Source organism: Telopea speciosissima, chromosome 10 (genome assembly GCF_018873765.1).
Source record: "Telopea speciosissima isolate NSW1024214 ecotype Mountain lineage chromosome 10, Tspe_v1, whole genome shotgun sequence".
NCBI lineage: Eukaryota > Viridiplantae > Streptophyta > Magnoliopsida > Proteales > Proteaceae > Telopea > Telopea speciosissima.
This window is the reverse complement of record NC_057925.1, coordinates 45,890,575-45,908,800: the sequence shown is the minus strand read 5'-3', so window position 1 is coordinate 45,908,800 and position 18,226 is coordinate 45,890,575. Positions and strand designations below refer to the sequence as shown.

The window sequence follows — 18,226 nt, the reverse complement described above, 5'->3', positions numbered from 1 at the left end:
AAAACTATTTTCATTCAAAGCGATTTTGACAGCATTCGCGCACACTGAATTAAGTTTGACCGGTACATAACTCTTTCAATATAAATCAGATTTAAGCAATCTTGGACTTGTTGGAAAGCTTTCAAAACAAAGCTTTCCAACAAGTCCAAGATTGCTAAAATCTGATTTATATTGAAAGAGTTATGTAACGGTCAAACTTAAATGATATTAGGCATAAATAAGTGTGTTTGTCCTGTGTCTGTCCTGCTTTCCCACTAACTGAAACTCCTATTTAAACTTTGTTTTTGCAAAATCTGATAGTGTCATTGTGTTTAAATGGCCTAAAATAGGTTGAATACTAAGTTTCAGACCCAAACTAGGTCTAAAACCCACCGAGATGAGGCTTCGAGTCGAGAAAAAAAAAAGTGCACCAATTCGGCGAGATCTCGCCGAGATCTCAACTCGACTTGGTTTTTCAAGGGTCCAAGTTGGCACCGAGACCCGAGTTTTCAAACCTAAGGCAAAAGGAGTGTATGAGAGAGAGAGTTTCTGCAAGTATCTTCATGTATAACATCCCATGTCTAGCTATGCTTTTATGAAGGTCCATGTATGGTGTTCTATGAGGGAGATGGGTCCTGACATTTGGCTGGGGATCCCAAGACTGGTCCAGTCTAGCTGCCCATTAACTTCTTGAATTTTTCACCATTTTCTCTAATGGTTGTTCATAATAATGTGACGGTTTGGATGGTAAAAGACTGATAAGCCCTGGTTCCTGGTGCTTGTGCCCCTATAGATTTTTCACCATTTTCTCTTTGGCTTGACAACTGGCATCCTCATGGGACCCTTGTGAATTTTTATGGGGACAGAATTAGGTATGATGTGGGGAGAAATAGACTTGCCACTGTCTCCTCCATCCTTCGTGATGGGGATTGGGACCCTGGACCTTCCACCTCCCCTAGTCTTATTGAGGTTTGGGAAGCCCTTCCTCAAGATCATCGTAGGCCCCAGGGTTCCGGGGACATTGTTATTTGGAAAGAATCCTCAAATGGGTAATTCTTGACATCTTCGGTTTGGATCTTTATTTGTATTCATACCCCCCTGATTACTTGGTATTCCATTGTTTGGTTCAAGAATCTTATCCCCAGACATAGTTTTATTGTTTGGCGCACCATTATTCAATCCCTTCCCACCCGTTCCCTCCTTATCCAAAGGCACATCAATGTTCCCCCCTTGTGTGGTATTTGCTCTAATGCTTCTGAATTCATCCATCACCTTTTTTTTGAATGCCCCCTTTCCGTTTCAATCTGGTCCCATGTTAGCAATCGGTGTTGGCCTTCAAATAGGGCATTGGTTCCCTTGAAAATGAATGTAATTGGATCCTCAATCATTTCAACGGAAAGACTTGTGTTGATCTTCTTGGGAAACTCGCTTTTGGTGCATCTATATATCACATCTGGAAAGAAAGGAACATTAGGCTTTGGGCTGGTAAGTCCAGATCTCTTGCTCAGATTTTGGACACCATCAACTTTGAAGTCCATTCCAAAATCATTGGTTTGTGCCCTTAGCCCCTTACACAGTTCATAATCGTCATGTGGTTTCTACTTGGGATTTGTCCATAGTGTTCGCACCCAACCCAATGCCAGGATCCTCTTCTTGATCCTTGGTTTTTGTTCCCCTGGGCTTCTGGCTTTGTATTTTCTTTTTTTTCTCTGCCTCAATTAGGGTTTAGTTGGTGTTGCCCTAAGGGTATAACTGTAACTTGTATCTCATAAATTTTATTATAAATAGAGAGGGCTTGTGTCTGATTGACATAAATTCAATTCCCCAAAATCCATCAAGCCTCTACCCTTGTCTTTTACCCCCTATATTTGCTCCATATCATTCATTCACATTGATGCATTAAATGGTTTTTCTTGCACAAGTCCATGTAGGACTGGAGGCTATCCCAAGAGGGGGTGAATTGGGTTTCTCAAAATTAAAGCTAGGGTTCAAAAACTTTTTCAATAAAGTTAAATATGAAGGTTATGAGATTTTGAACTCACCCATACTCAAGAAGAAGGGAAAGAGAAAATGCGCAAAGGAGAGAGAACAATTTTATAATGGTAGGGTACTCTTGCCTACATCCACTCCCAAGAGCTATCTAGCAACATCTTGGCTTTTCACTCTCAATTGCTTTCTAGGTAGAAATTAAACCCTTGTAGTAGTTTTGCTTGGCTCACAACAAACTCTTAGGTGTTTTTTCAAAATGCCTCAACACCAAACCTTCAAGGGTTTTTCAATGGCTCTACACAAACTAAGTGTTTTCCAAATGTCTCATACCCAACCTTAAGCACAGTCACCAAGTGAATCTTCTTGTGTCTTTCACAAGGTTAAGACATTCTTTTGTAAGAGAAGAAAATACAGCCTCTAAGTAGGCGGATTACAGAATACATGCACAGAACTTCTAGAGGGTAGATTTGCAAATGAAAAGCACAAAACAACCTCACAAACCCTTAAAGGCCAAAGGAAATGATTCTCAGTTAAAGCACAAAGATCAGTAGTGTTGTTAACTCAAGAGTTGTCCAAAGACCCAATATATAGGCCTCACGTGATTCTGAAAATATTAGCTCGAAGCAAGCTTAAATCACCCGTGCAGACATCTGTTGGCATCCAACAGTAAAAAGTATAGTCATTGAAGCTCCAAAGGTCAGAAATTGACCTTTAAAAAAGAGCCATTGGTCTGGAACAGACGTCTCCACTGGAGTGTGGACGTTCTCACAAGAGTGTGGACTTCTTAAAGACCCAAGGACTTATTAGGCAAAATGTGCCCATACTGTGAGATTGTCCGCTGAAGTATGCAGCATCTCCTTCTGTCCTCCGGGCTTCTACATAAGAGTGAGGATGTACTCAAGACAAAAACCTTACAAACCAATAAAAATTGCTCAGTCGTCTATACAAGACTGTCCAAGTGTGGGGAGAGCAAAAATCCTAGGGCTGAGACAGCCATATCTCATTATCCCTTTCCCCTTCTTCTCCTATCTTCTACTTCTTCTCTTATTCGATTCCCTACTGTTCCTGCTGTTGTGTGACTGCAATCAAGTGCTGCTACCTGGTACTACATCTGCGAAGACCTAGAGAGCATCCTAAACAACAACTGAATCTGCCATTGCTGTCCAGAGGCAAAGAAGACCAGTTTCCACACTTGCGGCTGCATTAGCTCCTTATTCACTGCTGCTGATCCGAAGGTCTTGATCTCAGCACTCTTCCTCCCAACAGAGTGATACTTGGAGGACTGCTTCAGGCCCCTAAGGAGTCCACTAGACCTCAGTCTTGAACCCTGCTGCTGTTCCTTTCATTGTATTGATCCTGCTGCAATCGATCTCCCGCTGGTTTCCCTGGTTCGAGGTTGACTTTGCATTATTATGTGTTAACAAAACAGAATTTTATGAATGGCTTAAGTGATCAATGTGATAACTAAGCAGCTTTATTTATAACTTTCAATGAGAGCGACAGAATTACATGTAAGTCCCTACATAGCCAACTATATAAGCTATGGGGAAAAAACAGAGAAAAAAGTCCAATATACCCTTATTGGGTTTACATAACTCAACACTCCCCCTCAAGTTCGTAAATAGATATCGCACACGCCCAACTTGACTAAACTAGGATGAAACAACTTCCCACTTAGCCCTTTGGTGAAAACATCAGCAAGTTGATCACCGGACTTCACAAAACGTATACAAATCTGCCCACTCTCTAACTTCTCCTTGATGAAGTGTTTGTCAATCTCCACATGCTTGGTACAGTCATGCTGCACTGGATTGTGGGCAATGTTGATTGCTGCTTTGTTGTCACAGTACAACATCATTGGACGATGAACAGAACCACTAATATCTTGGAGTAAACCCTAAAGCCACAATAACTCACATATGCACTAGGCCATAGCACGGAATTCGGCTTCATCACTGGATCTTGCCACAACATTTTGTTTTTTACTCTGCCGCGTGACAAGATTACCTCCTACAAAGGTACAATAACCTGAAGTAGATTTCCTGTCAGGATTACCACCCCAGTCAGCATCTGTGTAAGCCTTAATGCGAAGATTATCATGCAGAGACGGGAGAATCCTTTTTCCTGGAGCTGACTTCAAGTAATGAAGAATACGAAGGGCAGCAGCCATATGAATGGAGTAGGGATGATGCATGAACTGACTGACCAAACTTACTGCAAACGCAATGTCCAGTCTAGTGTGGGAGAGATAAATCAATTTTCCCACCAACCGTTGATATCGACCCTTATCAACTAGATCACCATCCTTCTCTTGCAAAAGAGTAATAGCTTCCAAAGGAGTGTCATACAGATGACATCCTAACAAGCCAGTCTCGGAGAGTAGGTCTAGAACATACTTCCTTTGGGAGAGAAAAATGCCTTTGGGAGAACGAGCAACTTCAATCCCAAGGAAGTACCTGAGTTGTCCTAGATCTTGTATTTCAAATTTTCGTCCTAAGAAAGTCTTCAGGTGAGAAACTTCATCTACATCATTACCAGTTACAACTATGTCATCAACATAGACTATAAGAAGAGTGACCTTATCTCCATTTCGCTTGATGAACAAGGTGTGATCAGCATTATTTTGTTCGTATCCTACAGAGATCATTGCTTTATGGAACCTGCCAAACCAAGCCCGTGGAGATTGCTTAAACCCATATAATGCCCGCTTCAGCCTGCAAACCTTTCCATGAACCTTGTCACAAGAAAAACCTAGAGGAACCTCCATATAAACTTCCTCTTCCAACTCTCCATGAAGAAATGCATTTTTTACGTTCAATTGCAGCAAATCCTAGCCTAGATTGACAGTAAAACCCAAACAGTATTCAACTTTCCAACTGGGGCAAACGTCTCCTAATAGTCGATCCCATAGATCTGAGTAAAGCCCTTGGCCACAAGTCTGGCCTTATATCTGTCTACTGCCCCGTCCAGCTTCTGCTTGACAACAAACACCCATTTACAACCACTTGCTTTCTTGCCCGGAGGAAGAATCACTAGCTCCCACATCTCATTTTTTTATAAAATCGTCATCTCTTCCATCATGGTTGCTTTCCACTTTAGACCTGCAATAGCCTCCTACCATTTTTAAGGAAGAAACAAAGGAAAGAGAGGACACAAATGCACTATAGGAAGGAGATAAAGAATCATAGGAAACAACATTGGAGATGGGATGTTGGGTACCAGACCTAATGCCCTTACGAACAGCAATAGGTAAGTCAAGAGAAGGATCCTTACCAAATGATGTACCAGAGTCTGGATCTGGATCAAGTTCTAACGATTGGAGAAGTGGTACAGTAGTGGTAGTCTCAACTTGCTCTTTGTGCTTCTGGGTATAGGCTTCATCAACAGGAATCTGACTCATAGGTTTATGCTCCCCCTGAATAGGAATCAAATTAGGGACTGATGTTGGAGGTTCTGGAGAAGAAGGCCTCCCCCTAAATAGGAGCCGAAAGGATAGCAACCACATCCACAAAAGAAGAGGAACCCTAGAGAATGTCAATAGGGGCAAGGCCATCAAGTACATAGGTAGGCATTCGGTTGATGAGGTAGGCAATGGTAAGTATAGCATCACTCCAATATTGAGAAGGAACCTGCCGTGCAAACATAATGGCCCAAACCACTTCCAGAAGATGCCGATTTTTCCTTTTAGCCACTCCATTCTGGGCCGCAATGCCAACACAGCTGGTCTGATGAATAATGCCATTTTCAGCCAAATAATTCTGGAACTGACCCTCTATGTATTCCTTGCCATTATCATCCCAAAATTTTTAAGGTAGCATTGAATTGGGTCTGAACCATACGATGAAAGAGCCAAAAAACAGTGAAAAACTTTACTCTTGTGTTGCATCATGTACACCCAGGTAGTACGATAGGCACGACGGGCAAGACCCCACACATCAGTATGAACTAAAGCAAAGGGAGAAACACTTTTATTTAATGGAGAATAACTAGAACGAGTCTGTTTGGCCAAAACACAGGCCTCACATAAAAACTCATCCATTTTACAATCTTTAACCAAGTGGGGAAATAAAAAAGCTAAAGTTCTAAATGGAGGGTGACCAAGCCAACAATGCCATAGATGGAGATATAGAGAAGTGGCAGAATGTAACTGATGAACCGAAGATGAAGCTGATGGAAGAGGAGGCTGACCCATGTCGAGTAAGTAGAGACCACCATGTACCTTACCACCCCCAATCGTGTGCCCTTTCACCAGATCCTATATGACAATGAAAGGGAAAGAAAGTTATTTTGCAGTTTAAATCATTAGTCAGACTACTAATTGAAAGAAGATTAGTAGAAAAGGAGGGAACATGCAACACAAAATTTAATGTAAGGGTAGGAGAGCAGTGAATGGACCCCTTTTCATTGATAGGAGAAAGGAAACCATTAGCCACTCAAACACTATCTTCTCCAGAAGAGGGAGAATATTGGTGAAACATATGAGGGGAACCAATCATGTGGTCAGTAGCACCGGAGTCCATAATCCAAGGACTGGAGACGGCCGATGCACAATGACAACCGACTGGAATACCTGAGGCAAGTTGAGAACTAGAAGGGGCAGCAGGAGCAAATGTCGTAGTAGGTGCAGCGGAAGAGGCATGTAGCATGTGACTGAAAGCCAGGAGTTCATCCTGAGTAAGCCCAATGTCGGTAGAAGGGGCAGCAACAGCAGGAGATTCAGTAAGATTGGCCTTGGGTTTGGATTTCCCACGGCCCCGTCTTGCCTCAAAGTCAGCAGGCTTCCCATGTAACTTCCAACATTGAGCCTTAGGCCTAATTCGGTATGATTTTTATTTCAATTTTGGATTGATTTCTTGAAATAGTCAACAAATATGTTTTTGGTCAAAAAATTGAAAGTATTTTGGTTGTATCAATATGAAATATTTCAAGAATAAAAAAAAACCATTTGATAGTTCAAATTCTGCGAATAGATTCTCTATATTTCTTTGGGAAGGACGGTGATGGTGGCAGCGGGGTAGCGGCAGTGATGGTGGTGGTGGTAACGGTGATGTTAGGATAGTAGCGACATGGAAGTAGTAGCGGTGGTGGTGGTTGTGGAAGAAGTGGCAGTGGTTGTGGTGGTTGTGGAAGTAGTGGCGGTGGTTGTGGTGGTGGTGGCAATGGCAATGGTGGTGGCGGTAGCGGTGGCAACGGCAGTGGTGGTGGTGGTGGTAATGGGGTAGTAGTGGTGGTGGCGGTAGTGTCAATGGTGGAAGTGGGGTGGTAGTGGTGAGACCATTAGGAGAAGAAGGGTGGTGTTTTATTTTTAACATAAAATTACTACTTTGCCCATGAAATTAACCATGTGCGCATTCAAGAGCAAGAGTGCTAAATCAAATGAAATAGAAATTCTGAAACAGCTCCTCAGCTATTTCAGAATTTCTATTCTACTTGATTTCTATTTCACTGAAATAAGGTGCAAAAATCAAACCAAACAATTTCAGAAATAGAAATCACCCCCTAAAATTGAAATAGAAATCATACCAAATCAGGCCTTAGTGTGATAGGGTTTGTTGCAGTGTTCACATTTGACAGGCTCTTTGGAGGCAGCATTACCACCATCAGTAATGGTAATAGAAGTAGGGCTGGAAGTAGCTTGTAAAGCGGAGCGATCAATAGTAGAGGAATGCACATAGCAGCCCGACGAGTCTCCTTTGTATGAACCAAAGCAAAGGACTGCTCTAGTGTAGGAAAGGGAGACCGGCTAAGAACTCGTACTCGAATAGGGTCATACTCCACATTCAGACCTGCTAAGAAGTCATATACACAGATTTTGTCGACATGATAGGTAGCAATATCAGTAGCAGTAGATGGCTGAAAATCGGAGTAATGGTCCAATTGCTGCCATAAGCTTTTGAGGGCAGCATAGTACTGAGATACGGACAGCTCCTTCTGAATGGTGTCATAAACCTTCTTGCGAATCTCATACACCTGACCTGAGCATCATTCCCTACCCGCCCATAAGTCTCTTTGGCAGCACTCCAGATTTGATGGGCTGTTTCCAATAGCAAATAGTTGCCAGAGAGGTCTGGTTGCATAGAGTGGATCAAATAGGACATCACCATAGCATCATGAGACATCCACCTTTCTTGCAGAGAACCAGGGTCAGCCGGCAAGGGGTTAGTCCCAAGATTATGGCCAGTAAGCCCACGACCAGCAATGACAAAGATGTAGACCGAGACCACATGAGATAGTTTGTGCCATCAAGTTTGATAGGAGCAGCAAGGGGAAGAAAATCAGTCCGGGGCTGTCCATCAATCCCAAAGGTTGCAAAAGAAGAATCTGAGTCTATCATTGTGGCAGCCAATTAATGAGATGAATCAGCAAGTAACCGATGCAGCCAGCCAAGAAGAACCAAAACCCTGGAAACGATATTGAGAGAAATTGATCCCAAAAAAAGATCTGAAGTTTTGCAAAAAAACTCAGAAGATATGGCTGAAGATGATGTCAAGTGACCCTCTTGGTCAAAGAAACTCTAGAAAAGAAGCAGCGACAGTAAGCAGCCCTAACCCAAAAATCGATATATGCCAAGGTTTTGGAAAACCCTAAAAGTGGAGATCGATTAGGTTTAGGGGTCTTCAAAAAACTTGTAAAGGGTGGATGGATGCTGGCCAAGGTTGCAGATGAAGCTCCAACAATGCACAATCAGCCTTCAAAAGTGATAGAGGCCTGATCTTCAAAAAAATATGGAGGACTCCAATATCGCAGAGATGTGTTCCAGCAGCTATCAAGCAGAAGCAAACATTAGGTCATGAAAAAAAGAGAAGAGGTAGGTTTGAGGGCAGCAACTAGATCATATGAGCACCTCGTTAGTGCTGCCCTAAGGAGAAGGATGAAAACCAAGAAGAAAAGGAGAAAAAAAATCGAAGGAAAGAGAGAGGGAAGAAAAAACGATGGGAGGGTGGTGGGTTTTGAAAACTTAGATCAAAGAAGAGTTTGGCTCTGATACCATGTTAACAAAACAGAATTTTATGAACGGTTTAAGTGATCAATGTGATCACTAAGCAGCTTTATTTATAACTTTCAATGAGAGAGGCAGAATTACATGTAAGTCCCTACATAGCCGACTATATAAGCTATGGGAAAAAAAAAACAGAGCAAAAAATCCAAAATACCCTTATTAGGTTTACATAACTCAACATTATGTCTATGAGACACAAGCCCTCGCTTTTTTATAATGAAACTTATGAGATACAAGTTACAGTCATACCCTTAGGGCAACAGCAACTAAACCCTAATGGACAAGTGTGAAACCCGGTCAAATTTCCGAATAAATTTGAACTTGTGGAACTTGTGTGATTTCAGGTTCCAACTCTCAGTTTATGGTAGCATCGATGCTATGGACTATATCGGTCGAGGATACAAACGAATCTCTCGACACTCCTATGGAGGACTCCAGGGATTCTTCTCAGCTTGCTCTGTTGGAGTCAGAGGACCCCTGTGAAACCCCGCACCGGAGTTACCTGTGCCGGATCTGCTCTTTGGAGGCCATGCAAAGGCTCTCCCTCAATTAAAATTATTGTAAGTGTTATTTATTTATATTTATATCAGTGTTTTGTATGATTTGGATTAGAGGGGGTGTCTATGTAAATTTGCCCCTGTGGGACCCACTTTCCCAGTGGAGAACACTGTACCGGACATTTACCCGTGTCCGGATCACCCATGATGTCGCATGACATCACCCGATGCTTAGATTAAGGCTTTAAATACTAAAATACAGGTTTAAATCTAATTTATAGACCAATTGACCAAACTGCCCCTTAGTGGTTAAGTGAAATCTATATATATCAAAACCCATTAAAATCTATCACTATTCACAAATCTGAGTAAGAGAGGCAGAATCGAATTTTCTCTTGGAGAAGCAAGGAAAAACCGAGAAAGAAGAGAAAGAAGGGAAGAGAAGGAAGGAAGGAGAGAGCTTATACCCGAAATTCATCTCTCCACCTGAAATTGAGCTGAAATCTACCATTATAAGGCTGCAAGTGTCAATTTCAGGTAAGTCTCAGTGAATTCCTTGCTGTAATTGCCTTCTACTCCTCTAAATTCCTTCTAAATCTGCTCTAAACCTACCCTAATTCCATTCTAGCTCAACCTATGTGCTGTCCAAGTAAAAGGCAGCCATTAAACTCTAAATTGAGCTTAACTTTTATGAGTTTTGCCATTTATAATGTTGTTTTGCTGCTGTTTATGTTCAGTTAGACCTAAATCTTCATGGCAGTACCTCTGTTCAGCTCTATTGCTGTTCTATTTATCAATTAATCAGCCTAACCTAATGAAATTAGGGATTAATTGGTGAATTTCCAGAATTAGGAAACAAATCATCAAATTGAAACCCCATACAAACCTACCCACTACTATTGTCTTGCATGTGACAATCTGACCTCTAGGAGCAAAAGCCCCAAATTCGGACAAACTCCCGGATGGAGTTGCAGACCAAGGCCGGTCGAACGGCCCTGGTACTCTCTGAATCCGGCTGACATTTTTGATGCCCCCCTACTGCCCTGTTTTGCTGGGAAAAGACCAAGCTGCAAATGGAATCTGATACATGCTGATTTTATATATATATACTAGGTCTGTCCTGCTGTACTTTGACTGTCTTGCTGGATACTTGTTGGGTTAACTGACTAGAGATAGACTACTCATCAGGTAAGGGGATTCGACCTTAATTTCCTGCGTGTTTATCACGTTAATTTCAACTTTATGCTGAATGCCATGCTCATGCATCATTACCTCTATACCTGGAGCATGTAGTTGTCTAGCTTTTATTTAACGCATTAGACTGCATGTAAAATAGGTTGCACAAAGACATACTGCATTGCATTTGCATTGATTATTCATTATTTATATGACGTGAATTTATGATGATGGAATTCGGTAATTTATAACTCGGATCATGCTTGCCTCATCATGTTTAGACTGCAATGGGCTAGGTTGATATTCATTACCCAGTACTGCGCCCCTTACCAACAAGGGGAAAGGTGTTGGACAACCCATGGAAGAGACCGATGTGTTAGTTCCGGGATGCCATCTTCTGTCCATGTTAGCGGGTCCCTAATTCCGCTGTGGGAATAAACAGGCAGGGGTTGGTCATTTGGGGGTCTGCTGGTCCGATGTGTTAGTTCCGGTCGCGGGTCCTCACCGTGGTAGAATGGTTTCGCTTGGGTGACCGAAGGGTTAGTTCTGGGACCGAGGTTAGCATCTACCACTAGTAGTAGTACTTATACCTCATGAGACTTAGTAACTGTGCTAGGAGCATACTAGTTAGGACATGCATCATGATTTATTGTGTATGTATGCTTCCCCCACCCCTTAATGGGCTCAGTTGAGAGCTCACCCCAGTGGACGTCCTTTTTTTTTTTTTCAGATGATACTACTGCCGTTACCGTTGCTGGTTCTGTGGGGATTGCTCCTTCTCAGGATGCTTTTCCTATTGTTGGAGTTGATACTCCTGTCCTTATTGAACACAATGCTGCGTGCTCCTGCGATGACTGCACGTTCTCCTGAACGTCCTGGCTGACCAGGCTACTCTCCTTCCTTTTTTGGTTTATAACACTTTTGTATAGCTATAGTTACTAACCTGTTGGTTTTTGAGCTTATCTTATCTCTTTTTGGGTATCAATGTAAACGATGTACATACAACTCCTTTTGAATATAATACTATCACTAGTCTTTCCTTATTTACTGTTTTACTGCTCTATTATTGCTTCCACTGCATCTAATTCTGATGTTTGTGAATGAGATTGCGAAAAGAACACTGCATTTGCGATCCTGGTAGGATTGATTGGGTGTCTAAGACATCCAGTCACACTTGGCCCTTATTAACCAGGCCGGGGTGTGACAACAATTATACCCTTGTACCCATATTACAACACATACACACTCACACACATATATACATATATATAAATTGATATGACCTATTCCACACAATCTTTAGTATTAGTACACATATAATTCAAGTAGAACAATTTAACAAGGTTCGAGAACTGGTCTCGGTGGCATCTCGGCCAGGCCGAAACCGAGTCGAGGCGAGATCTCGCCGAGATCTCGGCGAGTTGGTGCAATTTTTTTTTTGGACTCGACCCCAACTCGGTGGGTTGTACACATATTTTGGGTCCGAAACTTGGTATCCACCTATTTCGTGCCATTTAAACACAATGGCATGCCCAGTATTTGCCAAAAAAACAAGTCCAAATATGAGTTTCACTTTGGACCATAGGTCGGTAGGCGACGAGTCGTACTAAAAGTCTAAAACAACATAATCTATATATAATTTAGTAAAACATAGCAAATTAGCAATCAAAACATTCTAATTAGCACACATCAATCAAAACATTCAAATAAAATGTACATTACATCAATGTTCACTTAATTTTGTTACATAAAATGAGATTGAACAAGAAATTCATCCCTATATCGATCCACATATAATTCCCATGTCACGGAATTGCTATATAGTGTTGCAAATAGTGTGACACGCTTCCATATAAGTCTTCGATCAACATATACCAATCTCCCTATCTTAGGGTACATGGGAGGTCATTGGTATGAGGTGTAAGATCCACTCTCTTACTATATGAGTTTGAGGCATGTATGACGGTTTGGGACTAGGAATGTATGCCCAACACCGACCTGAGCTGATCTGTCATATCTCACTGACGCCATACGACCATAGGCACTATAATCGAACCTGCTCGCTGGCCATAGTCATAGCCATGATGATCTTGAGATGATTGCCGTGCATCGATGCTCACTAGTAGTATCTATACTCATGCTTCCGAAACTTGTAAGCATGGTGTTCATACTTGCCGTTGTCCTCCTCCCGAGCATACGACTGATGTGAGTGCTTGCGACCCTTCTTTTCCAGTATGTTTTGTAGGGTAGCCACCATGGTCTTGATCTTGAGCGGCATGCGTGAACCGAGACTCACTCTGGTGAAACGCACAGGGGTCCTCCCGCGTTCCCAACTTCTCGCCGATCGCTCGCGCATCCCCTCACGACGATCATCATAATAACCGCCACTCCGCATGCCACTAGCGCAGCAGCCTTCACCACCATCACCATCACCATCACCATCACCATCACTAGCATCACCAGTCATCACCACCACCATCATCATCATCGCCAGACTTCCTACAAAGCCAGCGGCTCAAAAGGTTTCGGACTCGCATGCGCACGCCTCTCGCTCGACATATATTCATCAACATCGCCGCTGTTAGAGACGCAATGGTGGGGTCGGGCCTACCCCGCATTGATCCATATCAGTGTACCACGATCCCTCACCCACTGGAATAGGGGATCCTCATCGTCATCGTAGTCCTCTTGAAAAATGTTGACACAGATTCAATGGGTTCTTTATCATTGGCCTCAATTCCTTCACGTATGTGCCTCATCCTTAATCTCATATTGTAGAGCGCACATACTCAGTCGTTCCAATGCTACCCAACCTATTCCGCCTCTTTGAATGTATCAATGAGAATGTACTCCGATTCGCTCACATCAGGATGAACAAGTTTGTGAGCACTCTCGCTGCTACCTTCCTCGAGGTTGGGTGAACTTGTACCATAAAGCACCCACGGCATCGCTGCATTACAAATATAGAATAGTAAGAATATGTACATTATAAAGAGATAAATTATAATTCATAAATGTAATATCATACCACCTACCAGGGTCTCGACTTTTGTCTACCCTCCATGCAGACTAGTCGGCCGAAACTTCTTGAGGCCTCTCTCAAGTATTTGATCTATTTTCAATATGAGGCATTAGTATTTCCTATTTAGTAATTACATTCATAAAACCAAAGTGCCAAAGTCCCATACTCTCACCTCATCGTGCAAGCTTGTGTCTTTGGATGGGGCTCCAACTTCCGAGTAACGCAAACGCCTCTAACAATTCTATGTCTAGCCCAAGATCATGGGAGTAGTGATACTTTGGATTCAAATAGTATCTTTGGTAAAGTAAACACCACAAATATGATTTGTTAGTGACTTAATCGCTTTAATGCCTTTAGGGTTTTGAATATGTAAATGTAAAAAGTTATAACATTTAAAGTATAAAGTATGTTGAACTCACCACCTTATGCGATGGATGACTCAAGTGCTTCTCCACCGCTCATTAATGATGTTAGTGTAGGACTTTGCACTTCGAGTATAGCACTCTAACCATTTCCTTCATTTTTGGATGGCGGATAAATGTGGCCTAAAGTAGGCTTCTTCTCCGTATCAACCATCCTCGCATGCACCTTCGGCTCTAATATGCCAACCACTTTCCCCAAGTCCTTCCAAAATCCATCATTTGCAATGGTCCTTGTCTTACCTTTGCTTCTTCCGACTTAGAACCTCCAACCAAACCATTCATGACTTCGCAAACATACACCTTGGACTATCGTCTTACTCAAAGCTCTTCAATGCAATGTAATTGGTGGCAAATCGAGTGCACCAGGCCTCACTAAATCTCCATTGCATTTCTCCCTCATCAAGGCTAAAGCATAAGAATGGTTGTACACAAAAGTTGTCACTGTCTTGCCCTATTTACCACACCCGCCACCAAAGTCTTTTTCCCATGTCCTTCAAAGATTAAATCAATAGAATGGGCTGCACATGGGTCCAAAAGAGCCGGATCCTCTTACTCTTCTTATTCATCAACTTCTCTCCACCTTTTTATAGTTGGAACCGTTATCCGTCACAATTGGATAACGTTCGGAGTCCTACCTCCTCCACCACTTGCTTCAACTCCTTATACAAGTACGATGCATCCTTTATATGCTTTGATGCATCGATAGACTTCAAGAATATAGTCTTTCCATTGCAACTCACCATGAAATTTATGATGGACAGCCTAGTAGGTCCAAACCCAACCATCAGCCATAAGAGTAACCCCATATGTCTCCCACATTGCTTCAAACCATCAATGTATTCTTTTAGCTCCTCTACCTCCCGAGGCAAATACACATTGTATAATTCAAATGGTGAAGGTCCTTCCATCCTGCACTGCCCTCCCGCAGCATCAAGGAATGCATCATAGTATGTTCCTTGTGCTACATTGGCTGGAATGCCATGGTAAAGCATGAATTTCTGAAGGCTTTTCGTGCTTTCTCTTGTTTACCACCAAATACTTGTGGATGGTTGGGTGGTAGGCATCTTGTTGCCTAAAAGTGGTGGGATCCCCGCTCAAAAATGGGTTCTGGACCTTGTACTCGTGGTCGGGTTTGGGGTCGTGGTATATTTCTTGTCCCATGCTTCTTCTCCTCTCATCTTCTTGCTGATGTGCGGAGCCAGATCCACCACTCCTCTTGCTTGCTCATATGCTCTTATATTATCAAATGAAAACTTTGTCTACTCTCGCCAAAGTCTGTGCTAAATTCTCCATTCACCTTTGATTGAAACTCACCAGGTGGAGGCCCAATGTCGATGTCATCTTCGCCACAAACCTCTCGCCCCTCTCTCTAGTATTGCCTCATTAAACTCTTGTTGCATTCTTTCCCTCTCGAGATTTTTTAATCTTCCTCCTTTCAAATGTTGTGTCATTGCCACTTTCACTTGGATAGGAACATTTGGGCATGATGAAACATCCTTGCTGTACAGCATAAGTGTTGCTTTAACCTGGTGGCTCCTCCGGATAGCAACTTCCCACAATAATTGCATTTGGACTTCTTTTTGTCTCATGGACATGGGAACTCCATGTTGCCATGCTATATCGACATTGAATACAAAATGTCTTATGTTTGACATCTGTTACATAAAAAAGCATGTATTAATAACCATGGATCACTTAAAGTAAGGTATTCAAGACTTAAAGTATGCTATTCATAACTCTTAAACGTAATGTCAAGCTACTAGAACTATGAAATAACTATATCTTATTTATCCCTAACCCAAGTATTTATTTGTTAATTAAAAATAATATTTTGAATTTTTTTAAAACTATTTATACCTTAAAGTATAAGAAAAATATAATGTAATGATGAATTTGACACCATTTGAAGTTGAATATTATGTACATATGTTGTACATAATTTTCCATAACCAATAAGTATTTTTCCTTAATATTATATATATTTTTTAATTTTTATAATATATTTATTAAATCTGAAAAATAAAATAATTTTTTAATGGGTGAAAATAAAAAATTAATCCATGGGGCTGTAGAGCATCCCAAGTAGTTTAACATATATCAAAATCATTTTCAAACAATCACTATTCATCCTATTTTTTTCATTTTCTTTTTCAAATAAATCATTTATTTTTCCAGAAATTATAATAAATAATTTATTAACTGAAAAAAATCCGACTCCATGAAGTGATAGATCGGGCAAAGATGTTCAACATATATTAAAACCACATGAATCTAACAAGGATTACAAAATTTTTTTGGAAAAAATAGATTTGGGGAAGAAATAGAAAACACCTTTGAAATCTTGCAAATAGGTGATGATGCTCCAAATTGGCACTTGAATCTTCACTTTGGCACTTCAATCTAACTCCAAACAGTGCATTCCATCCAACAATCGAAAGAAAGAAGAAGAAATTTGAAGGAGAGGTTTTTTCCCTTGGTTTAGAGCCTAAGAACTTCTTCCTGCTCTCTCTTATGTTGGAAATGGTTTTTGGGTGAAAATTGGGCTAAATACAACTAACTAGCATCTTTGGGCCCAGCGAGATCTCGAGATCTCGAGATCTCGCCGAGATCTCGCCGAGATCTCTGCGAGATATTGGTTTTTGTACTAAAAAACCATGATTTTCACCTTCGAGATATCACCGAGATCTCGGCGAGATCTCGAGATCTCGGCGAGATCTCGGTCGAGAAATTGTAGTTTTTGTACCGACTAGGAACTCGACTCGGTTTGCCCAAAACCGAGAAACTCGGCGAGATCTCGGCGAGATCTCGCGAGTTCTCGAACCTTGCAATTTAAATAAGCAATAGGAATGAAAAGACATCAAATTACGAACAACAACAACTCAGCCTTATCCCAACTAAATGGGGTCGGCTACATGGATCCTTGCAAATAGAAAATATTATTAATAAACGTAAAAAGGAAAGGAACACAACAACTACACTACACTCAGTCATATACACACTACATGTGGTCGGCTACACAGATCCTTGCCCTCCAGTCAGCTCTATTTGACGTCATACTTCAGACTATTAGAGTCAAATATATTCTGAATCAACATTTAACAATACAAGCCAACAACTACCAAGTACCAAGTCACCCCTGTCCCTATATGCTCATCCTAATATTGACGAGTGTCGGGCCTTCAAGTTCAAATCTCCACCAAGGAATGTTGTTGGGCAGCAAATCTCCTCCAAATGTTGTTCTTGAGCATCAAATCCAAATTCTCCAAGCTTTTTTTTATAAGATTTGAAGCAAATAAGTGATTTGGAGCTGTTTTCTTCACAAGTTGGTGAAACCAGTCGAGTTTACTGAGAATAGGTTGAAATTTCAACCGAAAAAACTCGAAACTTGGTATTTATATGACTGACTTTGTGACATTTTCAGCGAGATACCAAAATTTCAGCCAAGAAAATATATTCTTTGGATTTCGCACCCAATCTCGACTCAACTCTTGTCGAAACCGAGACAATGGACAAGATCTCACGAGACCTCAAACCATGCCTGGGTCTTGGTGACGCTTTCCCATTGATTCTTGAAGCCCTCCTTAACTCTTGCTCCTTGATGCTAGCTCACTTAGTGATAAATCTTCTTTGATGCTTCTTTATACTCAATGGATTGTTAAAACCTTTTACACGCACACAAATTAGCAATCCTAAATATCGTAATCCAAAAGGTTGTTTCATCACCATAATATGAGGCGTGGACCTATGGTCCAACAGTCCAAACCATCCCAAATCACTATTTCGCTTATTGTCACCAATAGTTACTACCCATAGATTTTCTTTAACGTATTCAATTCTAATTTTGTTCATCCTGGTCCTACCATTCACGCATCTCAACATCCTCCTTTTATTTATTTATTTTTTAATTTATAATACAACTTCTTGACATCCTTAATTGAGCAGTATTAGTAGATTGCTTGTGTTGCTTCTTTATACATACATTCAGGTACATAAAACATGACTAAACTGATTATAGCTGTCGTATAACAATTCCTTCTAGATTTAATATTATAAATTAGTCTTGACACTTCAAAAGCTCCTCTTCACTTCATCCACCCTGCTCTAATTCTATGAACAACATTGAACATCCTGTCCAATTCCT

At 41.3% G+C, this 18,226-nt stretch overlaps 1 protein-coding gene across 2 annotated transcripts in view; it reads right to left on the bottom strand.

Annotated features, from left to right (window-relative positions):
* Nucleotides 1–18,226, bottom strand: part of LOC122642668 (EH domain-containing protein 1-like) — a 39,662-nt gene that overhangs the window by 9,580 nt on the left and 11,856 nt on the right. The gene's annotated exons all lie outside the window — the stretch shown is intronic.